This window comes from Prionailurus bengalensis, chromosome X (assembly GCF_016509475.1).
Source record: "Prionailurus bengalensis isolate Pbe53 chromosome X, Fcat_Pben_1.1_paternal_pri, whole genome shotgun sequence".
Classification (NCBI taxonomy): Eukaryota; Metazoa; Chordata; class Mammalia; order Carnivora; family Felidae; genus Prionailurus; species Prionailurus bengalensis.
Window position 1 is genome coordinate 55,323,091 of NC_057361.1, and position 15,448 is coordinate 55,338,538.

Genomic DNA, 15,448 nt, shown 5'->3' on the forward strand with positions numbered 1-15,448 from the left:
CTATTCTGATCTTTCCATTATCCATGGTTTTGTTTGAGTATTTTCTACTGACCTATCTTAAAGTTCATTAATACTCTCATTAGCTATGCTTCTGGTCTGCTCTTAAATCCATCTATTGAGTTGAATTTTATTATTGTAAGTTTAATTCTAAACTGTCTATTTTAACTCTTTTTTTGTAGATTTCATTTCTCCAAGGAAATTTTATGTTTTTATCTGTTTTGTTTAATGAAACATCAGTTATTTTAAAGTCCAACTGTAATAATTGCAAAATATAGATCAAATGTAAGTGTTTTTTACTGCCATTTTCCTCTTAATTCTATCTCCTGTGTGTTGGTAATTTGTATTCAATACTGGAATTAAAAACTTATAGAAGCTATTAGTATTACTTTTGTGTCTAGCAGGCAGATAGAATAAAGGGTGGAAAATTTAATGTAACCTGGGATTGAACTGATTCAAAGTTGTGTTTATTTATGAAAGCTGGCCTATTTCCAGTTCACTTTTGCTCCTAAGGACCAGTCCTTCAAGTGTCACATCATAAAGTCTGAAAGTTTCATCAAGTCTCTCAATCTTAATAGGCTATTGAGGTAAAATGTTTCTCCTTTCTGCTCTGTGAGACTGTTTTAGCTCTGTTTATCTTTTCAACCTTGTGCTTAAATTTTCTGCTGAGCTTTTAACCTCTGAGATTTGTGCTAGTTATGAATGAGTAAAAACCCTGAAGGGGGGAAAAAGGGATACACATGTCAGATTTACTTCTCTTTGCATCAGGTTTACTTTTTTGTCTTCCCAGTATCTTATCCATTCAAGTCATGGCTTCCTTGGCAGTTCTCCAATTCCATTAGGTTTATTTTTTTCTGTAATCATGTTGTTTTATTTTAGCACATTTATTTGATTTCTTTCTGAAAAGGTCAAATGTATATGATAAAACTGATATGTAGATAGACTTTTAAAATCATTTTAATATGAACATGAGTCTTTAATTTTAAAATATTAATCTTGATTGTATAATTGTAAAATTTTCAGATTAAAAATTGAGTCACTTGATAGTCACTTATTTTTCTTCTATTTCCTTGGCGTATTTTTTTTAATTATTGTGATTAAAAAACACATAACATGAGACCTACCATTGTAAAAAAAATTGTAAGTGTATAGTACAGTATTATTAATATGCACATTTTTGTAACAGAGTTCTCTAGATTTTTTTTATCCTTCACACTATTAGTCTGGTGTATTACATTGATTTGACTTTTATATTAAACCATTTCCACATCCCAGATATAAACCCCACTTGGTCATGGTATATGATGTGTCTAATGTGCTGTTGAATTTGGTTTGCTATTACTTTTCTGAGGATCTGCATCTATATTCTTCAGGAATGGCTTGTAGTTTTCTTTTCTTACAGCACCTTTGCCTGGATTTGGTATCAGAGTGATATTGAGCTCATAAAAGGAGTTGGAAAGTACTCCTTCCTATTCAAATTTTTGGAAGAAATTGGGTAGAATAGACCTCGATTTTTCTCTAAACGTTTGATAGAATTCACAGTGAAGCCATCTGGACTATGGTTTTCTTTGTTATGAAGTTTTTTGATTACTGATTAAATCTCTTCACTAGTCTATTCAAGTTTTCTGTTTATTCATGACTCAGTCTTGGTAGGTTTATGGTTGTAAGAATTTACCCATTTTTAAAGGCTATGTTGGCAGTATTCTCCTATAATCCTTTTTATTTCTGTAGAATCAGTTGCAATATAACATTTCATCTTTCAATTTTATTTTTATTTGAGTCTTCTTTTTCTACTATACATAAAAATGCAATTTTTTAAATCATTTCCAAAAATAAATTTAGTTTTTATTTACTTTTCTATTGTTTTTCAATTCTCTATTTTATTTATTCCTGCTCTAATCTTTATTATTTTCTTCCTTGTGCTAACTTTTGGTTGTATTTCTTATTATTTTTCTAGTTCATGATGTTTACAATTATACTTTTTATTTGAGGTATTTCTTTTTTAAATATAAGCATTTACTGTAACAAACTTATTTTTTTAATACTGCTTTTAGGGCGCCTGAGTGGCTCAGTCAGTTAAGGATCTGACTCTCGATCCTGGCTCAGGTCTTGATCTCATGACTTGTGAGTTCCAACCATGCATTGGGCACTGCACTGGCAGCATGGAGCCTGCTTGGGATTCTCTCTCTCTCCTCTCTCTTTACTCCAACCCCACTCATGTGCTCACTCTCTCTCTCTTAAAATAAATAAATATTAAAAAACTGCTTTTTTCTCTCTCTGTCCCAAAAAATAAATAAACGTTGAAAAAAAAAATTTAAAAAAAACTGCTTTTGCTGCATCCCATAAATTCGGATAAGTTATGTTTTATTTTCATTTGTTTCATGATAATTTTTACTTTCTCATTTATTTCTTCTTTGACCAGTTGGTGGTTCAAGAGTGTGTTGTGTAATTTCAACATATCTGTGAATATTTCAGTTTCCTCTTAGAATTTTAACTTTCCTTTTGAATTTCCCAGTTTTCTTTCCTACTGATTTCCAGTTTAATTTCACTGTCGTCAGGAAAGGTACTCAGTATGATCTCAATCTTTTAAAATTTTAAGCCAGTTTTATAGCTTAATACATATTTTTATTCTGGAAAATATTCCATGTACACTTGAGAAGTGTGTATTCTACTCTTTCAGGTTAAACTATTCTATATATGTCAGTTATGTCTAGTTGGTACAGAATGTTGTTCAGGCCCACTGTTTCCTTATTTATCTTCTCTCTAAAGATTTCTGCATTATACAGAGTGGAGTATTAAAGTCTTCACTTTAATTTTTTTAATTTTGTCTATACATAGAAGCTCTTTTTGTTGTTCCTGTATGTGCTTATAGTTTTTATATTATCATGATGTATTGATCCTTCTATGAACATATGATGCCCCTTTTTGTCTCTTGTAACAGTCTTTGACCTAAATTCTATTTTATCAGATTTAGTACAGCTACTTCAGCTCTCTTTTGGTTATTATTTACATACAATAAGTTTTTTTTTTGGTATTTTCATTTTAAATCTCTCAGTTTCTTTCAATATAAGGTGTTTTTTTATTTTATTTTTTAAAATTTACATCCTAATTAGTTAGCATATAGTGCAACAATGATTTCAGGAGTAGATTCTTTAGTGCCCCTTACCTATTTAGCCCATCCCCCCTCCCCTAACCCCTCTATTAACTGTCAGTTTGTTCTCAATATTTATGAATCTATTCTGTTTATAAGGTGAGTTTCTTTACAAATGAAAAGATGCTCAAAACACTAATCAGGGAAATGCAAATAAAAACCAAAAATAAATATTATTTCATGCCTATCACAATGGCTAAAATCAAAAACACAATAAATAACAAGTATTGGAGATGTGGAGAAAAGGAAACCTTTGTAAACTGTTGGTGGGTATGCAAATTGTTGCAACTACTCTAGGAAACCTTTTTGATGTTCCTCAAAAACTTAAAAATAAAACTACCATGTGATCTTGTAATTCTGCAACTGGGTATTTATTTATACAAAGAAAATGAAAAAAAAACTAATTCCTGTAATATATGCATTTTATATATATATATATATATATAATTACAAAGCTTTAATAAAGAATGAAATCTTGCCCTTTACAACAACATAAATGGACTTGGAGGGTATAATACTAAGTGAAATAAGTCAGTCAAAGAAAGACAAATATCATTTGATTTCACTCATTTGTGGAATTTAAGAGACAAAACATGATAGGAGGGGAAGATAGTGGGAGGGTAGGAGGATCCCAGGCTTGCCTAGTGCCACAAATACAACATAACTATGAAATCATCTTAAATACTCCAGTAACTGACCTAAAGACTGGCAGGAAAAACTCCACAACTAAAGGTAGAGAAAAGCCCTCACTGAAAAAGGTAGGAAATGTGCAGACATGGTTTGGGAGAGAAACAGATGGGCCACTGTGGTGGGGAAGAAGCCTTGGTCACAGAGAAGGGTGAAAGACAAACACACAGGACAATGCATGAAGAAAGTAAATCCCTTGGAAAGAAAAAAGGGCAAATTTCTTGAGTTCTTGCAACCAGTGGAAGTTAGAGCTGGGTGTTTCAAAGGCCAGCAGGCTTAGCTTGGATAGACCCCAGAAGTATAGGGTTGCTCTAGGAGGGAAGGCAGGGCAAACAGCCCACAGGCACAAAGCATGGAAACAATGACCTGAAAAGCACCTGGGGCACACCATGGGGAGGTTATTTGTATCAAATTGTGTCCCAGAGAAGCAGCATTCACAAAGAGACACCACGGGGAAAAAAGAAACTTACAGGCTCTATTTGCCACTCCTTTGCCTCAGCATAAGCACAGGGCCACCAGTGGCAACCAGCCTAGCACTGACACTCACAACCTAACTTGCTTACACCAAGCCCCACCCTCCTATGCTCAGATGGAACTATGTTTCCCAGTGACACTTGTTTCAGTCACACCACAGTTGGCCCCCTGCCTGAGAATACTGGCTCAGACCCCTGCTCAGAAGGCATCTCCTGACTTGGGAGTTTTGTGGTGCCTTGAATCAGGCAGCAGTGGTGACGGGTTTCCTTTCTCAAGAAGACCAGAGCACATCTAGTTAAAATGCACATTCAGACCAGAGACCAAACACTGCTCACAACAGGCAAAGAGAACCTATACAGTAGACTGGCATGAAGAATAAAGCAGTAAGGACAAAAACAGCAGAACACATGTTAAATACATTGGAAACAATCCTGGAAGCACCAGTGCCTGAGGAACAGGGCACACGACAGGGAACTACAGAATCTTATCTGCATAAGACCAATACCCTCAAGAACAGGAAACTTAGCTACTTTCCTAACACAGAGAAACAGGCACAGAGACTAGGACAAAATGAGAAGACAGAGAAACTTGTCTGAAATGATAACACAGGACCAGCCCACAGCCAAATATCTAGGCAAAACAGAGATAATTAACATGTTTGATGGAGTATTTAAAGCAATAATCATAAAGATACTCACTGGACTTGAGGATAAGTGGAAGACATCAGTGAAACCTTTAACACAGAGATTTTAAAAAGCCAATCAGAGATAAAGAATGTAGTAAATGAGATGAGAAACATGCTAGATTCAATGAATAGCAGATTGGAAGAGGCAGAGGAATTAATAACCTAGAAGACAGAATAATGGAAAATAATTGGTCTGAACAAAAGAGAGAAAAAATAATTATGCAAAATGAGAATAGACTTAGGAAGTTCAGTCCCAGAAGAAGATGAATAGAGAAACAAGAGCAGAAAATTTATTTGTAGAAATAATAACTGAAAACTCTCCTAATCTGGGAAAGGAAAAAGATATCCAGATACAAAAGGAACAGAGAACCCAAAGGAAAATCAAGAAAGGCAGATTCACACTAAGACATTTTGTAATAAAACTGAGCAAAAAAATAGTGACAAAGAAAAAAAAAATTAAAGCAGCAAGATAAAACAGTAACACAAAAGGGAAACCTCATAAGACTATCAAGGGGTTTTTCACCAGAAAATTCCCAAGCCAAAATGGAGTAAAGTGATATATTCCAAGTGCTGAATGGCAAAAATATGCAGCCAAGAATACTCTATCTGGCAAGGCTATCTTTCAGAACTGAAGGAGAGATAATGAGTTTCCCAGACAAACAAAAATAAGAGGAGTTCTTGGCCACTAAACCAGCCTTGCAAGAAATATTAAAGAATACATTTTGAGTGGAAAGGAGAGACCAAAAGTGACAGTATGAAGATAGGAAACACAAAAGCAATAAAACGAGTATTTCTGTAACATATCAGTCAAGGAACTCACAAAACGAAAGAACGTAAAATATGATAACATATACCTAACATAGGAGGAGTAGAGGAGTAAAGAATGCATTCAGAGTGAAATCACCATCAACTTAATATAGATTGTTATATGCAGTGAATGGTATATACAAATCTAATGGTAGCCACAAATCAAAAACAACAAATAATATGAAAAAAATAAAGAGACAGAGAGAGAGAGAGAAAAAAAATGCAAAGACATTACTAAAGAAAACCAGCAGGGAAGATGGTGGCATAGGAGGATGCTGGGCTCACCTTGTCCTGCTGATCACTTAGATTGCACCCACATCTGCCTAAATAACCTAGAAAACCACCAGAAAACTAGCATGACGGACTCTCAGGAGGCAAGAGTAGACAAGAGGCCCACGGAAGGGAGTAGGAAGGGCAGAGAGGCAGTGCGTGCTACACAGACTGGTGGGAGGGAACCAGGGTGGTGGAGGGGCAGACCGCCAGGCAAGGCAGAGCCCCCAAAGTCTGACTTGCAAAAGCAGAGGGGCCATACTCTGTGAGTTCTGACAGCCAGTGGAACTTAACATCTGAAATGTTAAAAGTCAACAGCTCTGCTCTCAGAGAGCAGCTGGGAGGGTGAGAGGACATCGGGAGGGAGAGTTGTTGAGCCCAGAAGACAGAGCTCAGCTCAGAATGGGAACAAAGGTGCTGGCAAGTGCCATTTCCCTCTTCCATGCCTCAGCTGAAATTCCAAAGGGACCCAGTTCTTGTCACGGAACTTGCTTCCACCATACAAATGTCCAATGCTGTGCTGCTGTGGATCCATCCCTCTGACAGGCCTTCCTCCCTCCTGGTGCTGCAGGGCCCCTCCCATACGGGTCCACCAAAGGCAAAGCCAGCTAAGCCTGCCCCTCCCGCCCCTATGCACCTTGAGGATCCACCCCTGTGATACATCATTGACCAGATCCCGTTGAAGCAGAACCACAAACCTGGCAGTGTGCAAGTAGCCCAGACAGGGGCCACACTACTCCACAATGAGTTCTTCCTTTGGAGAGGGGAAGATAAGATACACACCAGTCTGACTGTGGCCCTAGCGGTGGGCTGGGGGCAGACATCGGGTCTGACTGTGGCCCTGCCCACCAATACAAGTTACTCTAGACAGCACAGGGGAAGTGCTCTGCAGTTTGGAGCTACTGCAGGGACTGGCCAAAATGACGAAATGGAAGAATTCTCAAAAGAAACTCCAGGAAGAAGCGACAGCTAACAAACTGACCAAAACTGATTTAAGCAATAAAACGGAACAAGAATTTAGAATAATAGCCATAAAATTAATCACTGGCTTGAAAAAAGCGTAGAGAACTGGAGAGAATCTATTGCTACAGATATCAAGGAACTAAGATATAGTCATGAGGAGCTAAAAAATGCTATAAATGAGGTGCAAAATAAAATGGAGGCGTCCATAGCATGGAATGGAGAGGCATAGGAGAAAATAGGTGAATTAGAAGATAAAATTATGGAAAAAAGATGAAGTTGAGAAAAAGAGAGATAAAAAAATCCAGCATTATGAGGGGAGAATTAGAGAACTAAGTGATGCAAACAAACGGAAAAATATCCGTATCACAGGAATTCCAGAAGAGGAATAGAGAGAGAAAGGGGCTGAAGGTGTACTTGAACAAATCATAGCTGAGAACTTCCCTGATCGGGGAAGGAAAAAGGCATGGAAATCCAAGAGGCACAGAGAACTCCCTTCAGACTTAACTTGAATCAATCTTCTGCATATCATAGTGAAACTGGCAAAATACAAGGATAAAGAGAAAATTCTGAAAGCAGATAGGGATAAATAGGCCCTATCTTACAAAGGTAGACACATAAGAGTAGTGGCAGACCTATCTACTGAAACTTGGCACGCCAGAAAGGAATGGCGGGAAATCTTCAGTGTAATGAGCAGAAAAAAAAAATGCAGCCGAGAATCCTTTACCCAGCAAGTCTGTCATTCAGAATAGGAGGTGAGATAAAGGTCTTCCCAAACAAACAAAAACTGAAGGAATTCATCACCACTAAACCAGCCCTACAAGAGACCCTAAGGGGGATTCTGTGAGTGAAATGTTGCAAGGACCACAAAGAACCAGAGACACCACTACAAGCATGAAACCTACAGATATCACAATGACTCTAAAACTGTATCTTTCAATAATAACACTGAATGTAAATGCACTAAATGCTCCAACCAAAAACCTAGGGTATCAGAATGTATAAAAAAAAACAAGACCCATCTATTTGCTGTCTACAAGAGACTCATTTTAGACCTGATGAAACCTTCAGATTGAAAGTGAGGGGATGAAGAACTATCATACTACTGGAACTCAAAAGAAAGCTGGAGTAGCCATACACATACCAGACAAACTAGACTTTAAGTTAAAGTTTGTAACAAGAGATGAAGAAGGGCATTATATAATAATTACAGGGTCTATCCATCAGGAAGAGCTAACAATTATTAATGTCTATGCACTGAATATGTCAGCACCCAAAAATATCAAACAATTAATCACAAACAAAAGAAAATTTATTGTTAAGAATGTGGTAATTGCAGGGGACTTTAATACCCTACTTAGAACAATGGATGGATCATCTAGACACAGGATCAATAAAGAAACAAGGGCCCTGAATGATACATTGGATCAGATGGACTTCACAGATCTATTTAGAACTCTGCATCCCAAAGCAACAGAATATACTTTCTTCTTGAGTGCACATGGAACATTCCCCAAGATAGGTCACATATTGGGTCACCAAACAGCCCTTCATAAGTATACAAAAATTAAAATCATACCATGTACACTTTCAGACCACAATGTTATTAAGCTTGAAATCAACCACAGGAAAAAGTCTGGAAAACCTCCAAAAGCATGGAGGTTAAGGAACACCCTACAAAAGAATGAATGGGTCAACCAGGCAATTAGAAAAGAAATTAAGAAATATATTCAAACAAAGGAAAATGAAAATACAACAATCCAAATGCTTTGGGATGCAGGGAAGGCAGTCCTGAGAGGAAAATACATTGCAATCCAGGCCTATCTCCAGAAACAAGAAAAATCCCAAATACAAAATCTAACAGCACACCTAAAGGAAATAGAAGCAGAACAGCAAAAACACCCCAAACCCAGTAGAAGAAGAGAAATAATAAAAATCAGAGCAGAAATAAAGAATATAGAATCTAAAAAAAATTGTAAAGCAGGTCAATGAAACCAAGAGTTGTTTTTTTGAAAAAATAAACAAAATTGATAAACCTCTAGCCAGGCTTCTCAAAAAGAAAAGGGAGATGGCCCAAATAGATAAAATCATGAATGAAAATAGAATGATTACAACCAATCCCTCAGAGATACAAGCAATTATCAGGGAATACTATGAAAAATCATATGCCAACAAACTGGACAACCAGGAAGAAATGGACAAATTCGTAAACACCCACACACTTCCAAAACCCAAACAGGAATAAACAGAAAGCTTGAACAGACCCATAACCAGCGAACAAATTGAATCAGTTATCAAAAATCTCCCAACGAATAAGAGTCCAGGACCACATGGCTTCCCTGGGGAATTCTACCAGACATTTAAAGCAGAGATCATAGCTACCCTTCTCAAGCTATTCCAAAAAATAGAAAGGGAAGGAAAACTTCCAGACTCATTCTATGAAGCCAGCATTACGTTGATTCCCGAAACCAGACAGAGACCCAGTAAAAAAAGAGAACTACAGCCCAATATCCCTGATGAATATAGATGCAAAAATTCTCAACGAGATACTAGCAAATTGAATTCAACAGCATATAAAAAGAATTATTCATGATCAAGTGGGATTCATTCCTGGGCTGCAGGGCTGGTTCAACATTTGCAGATTGATCAATGTGATGCATCACATTAATAAAAAAAAAGAAAGGAACCATATGATCCTGTCAATTGATGCAGAAAAAGCATTTTGCAAAATTCAGCATCCTTTCTTAATAAAAACCTTCAAGAATCTCGGGTAGAAGGAACATACTTAAACATCATAAAAGCCGTTTGTGAAAAGCCCACAGCTAATATCATCCTCAATGAGAACAACTGAGAGCTTTCCCCCTGAGATCAGGAATATGACAGGGATGTCCACTCTCACTGCTGTTGTTTAACATAGTGTTGGAAGTTCTAGCATCATCAATCAGACAAAAAAAGGAAATCAAAGGCATCAAAATTGGCAAATATGATGTCAAGCTTTCACTTTTAGCAGATGACATGATATTATACATGGAAAACCTGATAGACTCCACCAAAATTCTGCTAGATGTCATACATGAATTCAGAAAATTTTCAGGACACAAAATTAATGTACAGAAATTAGTTGCATTCTTATACACTAATAATGAAGCAACAGAAAGAAACTGATCCCATTCACAATTGCACCAAGAATCATAAAATACGTAGGAATAAACCTAATCAATGCAAAGATGTAAAAGATCTGTATGCTGAAAACTATAGAAAGCTGATGAAGGAAATTGAAGAAGATACCAAGACATGGAAAAACATGCCATGCTCATGGATTGGAAGAATAAATATTGTCAAAATGTCAATACTACCCAAAGCAATCTACACATTCAATACAATCCCAACCAAAATTGCACCAACATTCTTCTCAAAGCTAGAACAAGCAATCGTAAAATTTGTATGGAACCACAAAAGGCCCCGAATGGCCAAAGTAATTTTGAAGAAGAAGACCAAAGCGGGAAGCATCACAATCCCAGACTTTAGCCTCTACCAGAAAGCTGTAATCATCAAGACAGCATGATATTGGCACAAAAACAGACACATAGACCAATGGAATAGATTAGAGACTACAGAATTGGACCCACAAAAGTATGGCCAACTAATCTTTGACAAAGCATCAAAGAATATCCCATGGAAAAAGAGACAGTCTCTTTAACAAATGGTGCTGGGAGAACTGGACAGCAACATGCAGAAGAATGAAACTAGACCCCTTTCACACACCACTCACAAAAATAAACTCAAAATGGATAAAGGACCTGAAAGTGAGACAGAAAACCATCAAAACCCTAGAGAAGAAAGCAGGAAAAAATCTTTCTGACCTCAGCCACAGCAATTTCTTACTTGACACATCTCCAAAGGCAAGGGAATTAAAAGCAAAAATGAACTATTGGGACCTAATGAAGATAAAAAGCTTCCGCACTGGAAAGGAAACAATCAACAAAACTAAAAGGCAACCAACAGAATGGGAAAAGATATTTACAAATGACATATCAGACAAAGGGCTAGTATCCAAAATCTATAAAGAACTCATTAAACTCCACTCGGGAAAAACAAATAATCCAGTGAATAAAGGGGCAGAAGACGTGAATAGACACTTCTCTAAAGACATCCAGATGGCCAACGGGCACATGTAAAGATGCTCAACATCGCTCCTCATCAGGGAAATATAATTCAAAACCACACTCAGATACCACCTCATGGCGGAGTGGCTAAAATTATCAAATCAGGATACTATAGATGCTGGAGAGGATGTGGAGAACGAGAACCCTCTTGCATTGTTGGTGGGAATGCAAACTGGTGCAGCCTCTCCAGAAAACAGTGTGCAAGTTCTTCAAAAAATTTTTCAAAAAATCTACCCTATGACCCAGCAATAGCACTGCTAGGAATTTACCCAAGGGATACAGGAGTGCTGATGCATAGGGGTCTTGTGTCCCAATGTTTACAGCAGTACTTTCAACAATAGCCAAATTATGGAAAGAGCCTAAATATCCATCAACAGATGAATGGATAAAGAGAGTGTGGTTTATATACACAATGGAATACTACGTGGCAATGAGAAAGAATGAAATCTAGCCTTTTGTAGCAATGTGGATGGAACTGGAGAGTGTTAAGTGAAATAAGTCATACAGAGAAAGACAGATACTATATGTTTTCACTCTTAATGTGGATCCTGAGAAACTTAACAGAAGACCATGGGGGAAGGGAAGGAAAAAAAAAGTTAGAGAGGGAGGGAGCCAAACCATAAGAGATTCTTACCTCCTGAGAATAAACTGAGGGTTGATGGGGTGTGGGAGGGAGGGTAAAGTGGGTGATGGGCTTTGAGGAGGGCACCTGTTGGGTGGGATGTGCACTGGGTGTTGTATGGAAACCAATTTGACAAAAATTTCATATTAAAAAAAGGCGTGGAAAAAATACTTGTAGAGCTTCATTTCCACATATCTCACATTAGGATAGCACTCTCTCTCCCAGAGCTTTTATAGTAATAAATGAGGAATTTAGTGTAAAAGTGCCTAGTAGAGGGTTTTTACCTCCTCCATTGCTTAATTCTTTCTCTTAGCTACAAGTAAGCCTTCTAAAGCTTTCAGAATTTCAACAATGTGAGTTAGTAATATAAACTTAAATCCCTACTTTCCCTCTAAGCTTCCATAATCCGTTTCTCCTTGGAATCATATAGGTTTTGATATGTATAATAGCCTTCTAGGCCTTAGATGGATCTGAGGCATGCTCATTAATGCCTCTGTTAGTTCCATGTTTATTTCACCTTCTTTGTACTTTGGGTTACCTTCTTCCTAAGGCCAAATAATGCAGTTGTGATGGCCACATCTAGAGGTGCCTTTCACATTTCAATTGGCGATTTGTCTATTTATTAATATTTTCTGGCAGATGACCATAAAGTGTTTTGAGCAATAGGTGTTTTGTTTGTTTGTTTGTTTTTGATTCACACAAAGCCTCCATATAAACTACAGATAGTTTTGTACTTTCTTATCCCCAACTTCTTTCAGGTACTGGCTTTACACTTACTATTCCCCTCTTGCCCCACCTTTTGCAGCACCATAAATAATAAGTTTCTTTTCCAGGTTGGAGCTCATCTGAGTTTGGAGGCCCTCAGTGTCAAAAAAAATTTTCAGTAATGAAAATATACCATCTGTATACAGGCTAATGAGTCCTACATGTCTCCATTCCTATCTTGGCTTCTAACATTTAATCTCTGTGTGACTTTGAGCAAGCAGCAATTTTTCTGGATCTCTTTATTTATAAAATGTGACTAAAATGAGTTATTCGTATGTGCATGTAATGTGCCTGCCAGGTGGTAGTACTGTTTGTTTGTTTGTTTGTTCATTTTCACAGAGTTACCACCCTAATTCTTATCTCAGATCTCCTGAAAAGGCCCTAGAATTCAAGTCTTTCCCATTTCATGCTTGGCACATGATAGATACTCCACAGTGTTTGTTTCCTTCCTTAGTTTCAGGGAACCCCCAACTCCATTGTGGGCTTTGTGTCAACTCCCAAGGACCTGAATTCTAGAAGCACAAATTATGCAAAAGCTCTGGATATGATTCTCATAACCTATCTGATTTGTGGTCAGGGCCGAGTCCTTTTCCCCCTTTGTCACAGTGGGATTGGCCTATTTGGCTGACAATGCTTCTTTCCCAGAGCTCTTCAAATTTATTTAAAGACTCTTTAGGCCCATTACTAAGGCATTTTGTGATGCCTTCTTCGCTACAGGGAAGATAATGTGATATTTTTCTGGACATAAATACACTCTGGACAGACAAGACCCCAGGATTAATTTCCAATTAAGTGTGAAGTCAGCCAGTAGTAGGATAGGGTTTATTTCTATTTCCCCTGTAGGACTTGCTCACACTTTCACGGAGTGTCTTTGAGGAAGTACCATAAGCACCATTGTAATTATAGTAGGAGTAAAAAATGTAAGAGGTAGGGAGAGTAAGGGAGTGTGAGAAAGATGGCTGCTTCCCAGAATAGCATAAGGTGTGCTCAAAAAGGTGAAGGTACCCAAGACACATCACCAGGGGCTTGTCATGAGAAGAAAAAGCATCTGTAAGACCTCAAGACATATTAATCCTCCAGATTCCTCCTGCCCTGGCAACTTCACAGAGCAAAGTAGCTCAGACTCAGTGTTTGGCCTGAAGCTCTTTTATGAGATAAAAAGTATGAGTGGAACTGAGCCTATTATGGGAACAATGTACATAGGGTTGTAGGTGTCAGGATGGCTGGTCACAAGGCCAAAGGACATAACAGTTTCCAAACAAACAGGTTACACTGCATTGAAGAATCTAAAAATCAAGTTGCAGATAAAATTTGAGAAGATTTTAAATGACAGAGCATGATCCATCAGATCTGAATGGGTGTAGAGAAGATTCTATTCCTGAATAGCAACTGAGGCAGCTGCTGCCACCACCACCACCATCAGTATTTCTACTACTAAGACTGGTTAATATTAATTGAGCATTTAGTAAGGGCTAACCACAGTTATTTGGGTGAAATAAGTTTCCAATGGTGACTGAGACATGAATATGGATAATAGTGTTTGAGTTCCTTCCACAAGAATTATAGGCCAGGGTCTTATCTGCAATGGCTAGCAAAAAAAGACACAGAGAACAAAAGAAGAAATCAGTCTTTATTTAATCCTTCTAGGTCTTAGCCAAATAACGGATATAGAATTCTGAGTCCTGCAGGATGACAGTAGGGGTGGAGAAAAGTTGAGGAACAGTTAGGACTGAGGTTGTTCCTACCCTACCTCATATCTTAATAGCTCTGGGAACTACAATAGGTTGGTAGCATCATAAGACCCAGGTGGGAGTAGCTGAGGAAGCAAAATCCAGTTCTCACGGGCTTGCCAACTGCTAGGAAAGGGCCAGCATAGAGAACACTACTGCTTAGCTTTGTTTTCCAGGACCAGGAAAGCCCTCTTTTGTAGTCTTAATTTTAGGCACCTTTTTTTTGGGCATTTTGAGGGCTTGGTCTTCAGGAAATGGGCTTCACAGAGAGTCAGAGAAAGTAATACAACTTCCATTCACACCAAAACAGGGAGATCTACCTCATGCAGAGGCTACCAAGTGGAAATTCTGCTCTGGAGAAGCATTCCTGGGGCCAACCTATCTTTGTCCCATTCACATGGACTGACAGTCTCCTTTTCTTCCAGCCTATGAAAAAAGATTGGGACATTCACTGTGCAGTCCACTGGCCACATAAAATCCATTAAGTCTAGGGGCGCCTGGGTGGCGCAGTCGGTTTAAGCGTCCGACTTCAGCCAGGTCACGATCTCGTGGTCCGTGAGTTCGAGCCCCGCGTCAGGCTCTGGGCTGATGGCTCGGAGCCTGGAGCCTGTTTCCGATTCTGTGTCTCCCTCTCTCTCTGCCCCTCCCCCATTCATGCTCTGTCTCTCTCTGTCCCAAAAATAAATAAACGTTGAAAAAAAATTAAAAATCCATTAAGTCTAAATTTAACCTACTCTTTCAGAAAGTTCACCTGTGCTGATTTGGGTTTCGAGAATTCTGGGACCCTGAGAGCAAGCTTAGAGAATCAAAGGTGCAAGGGAGTTTTAAATCAACTTGGCCTCAATGTCTGTTCTAGGAGATTTTTCTCTGTCTAGTGGAAGCCACTGGGGATTAGTTAAGATAATAAATCCCGAATTCACCATTTCCAGGGCAAATGGCATAAGCATTCTGTGCCTCAGTTTTCTCAGCTATGAAATGGAGCTAATACCACTACTTACCTCAAAGAAATATTATCAGGATAAATTCAATAAAGCCATTCAAAAGCATACAGAGACACATTTGGCATAAAATATATACTATATAAGTGTTACCTCTTCTGGTCAAGTTATATGGGGAGTACATATCTCATCTTGG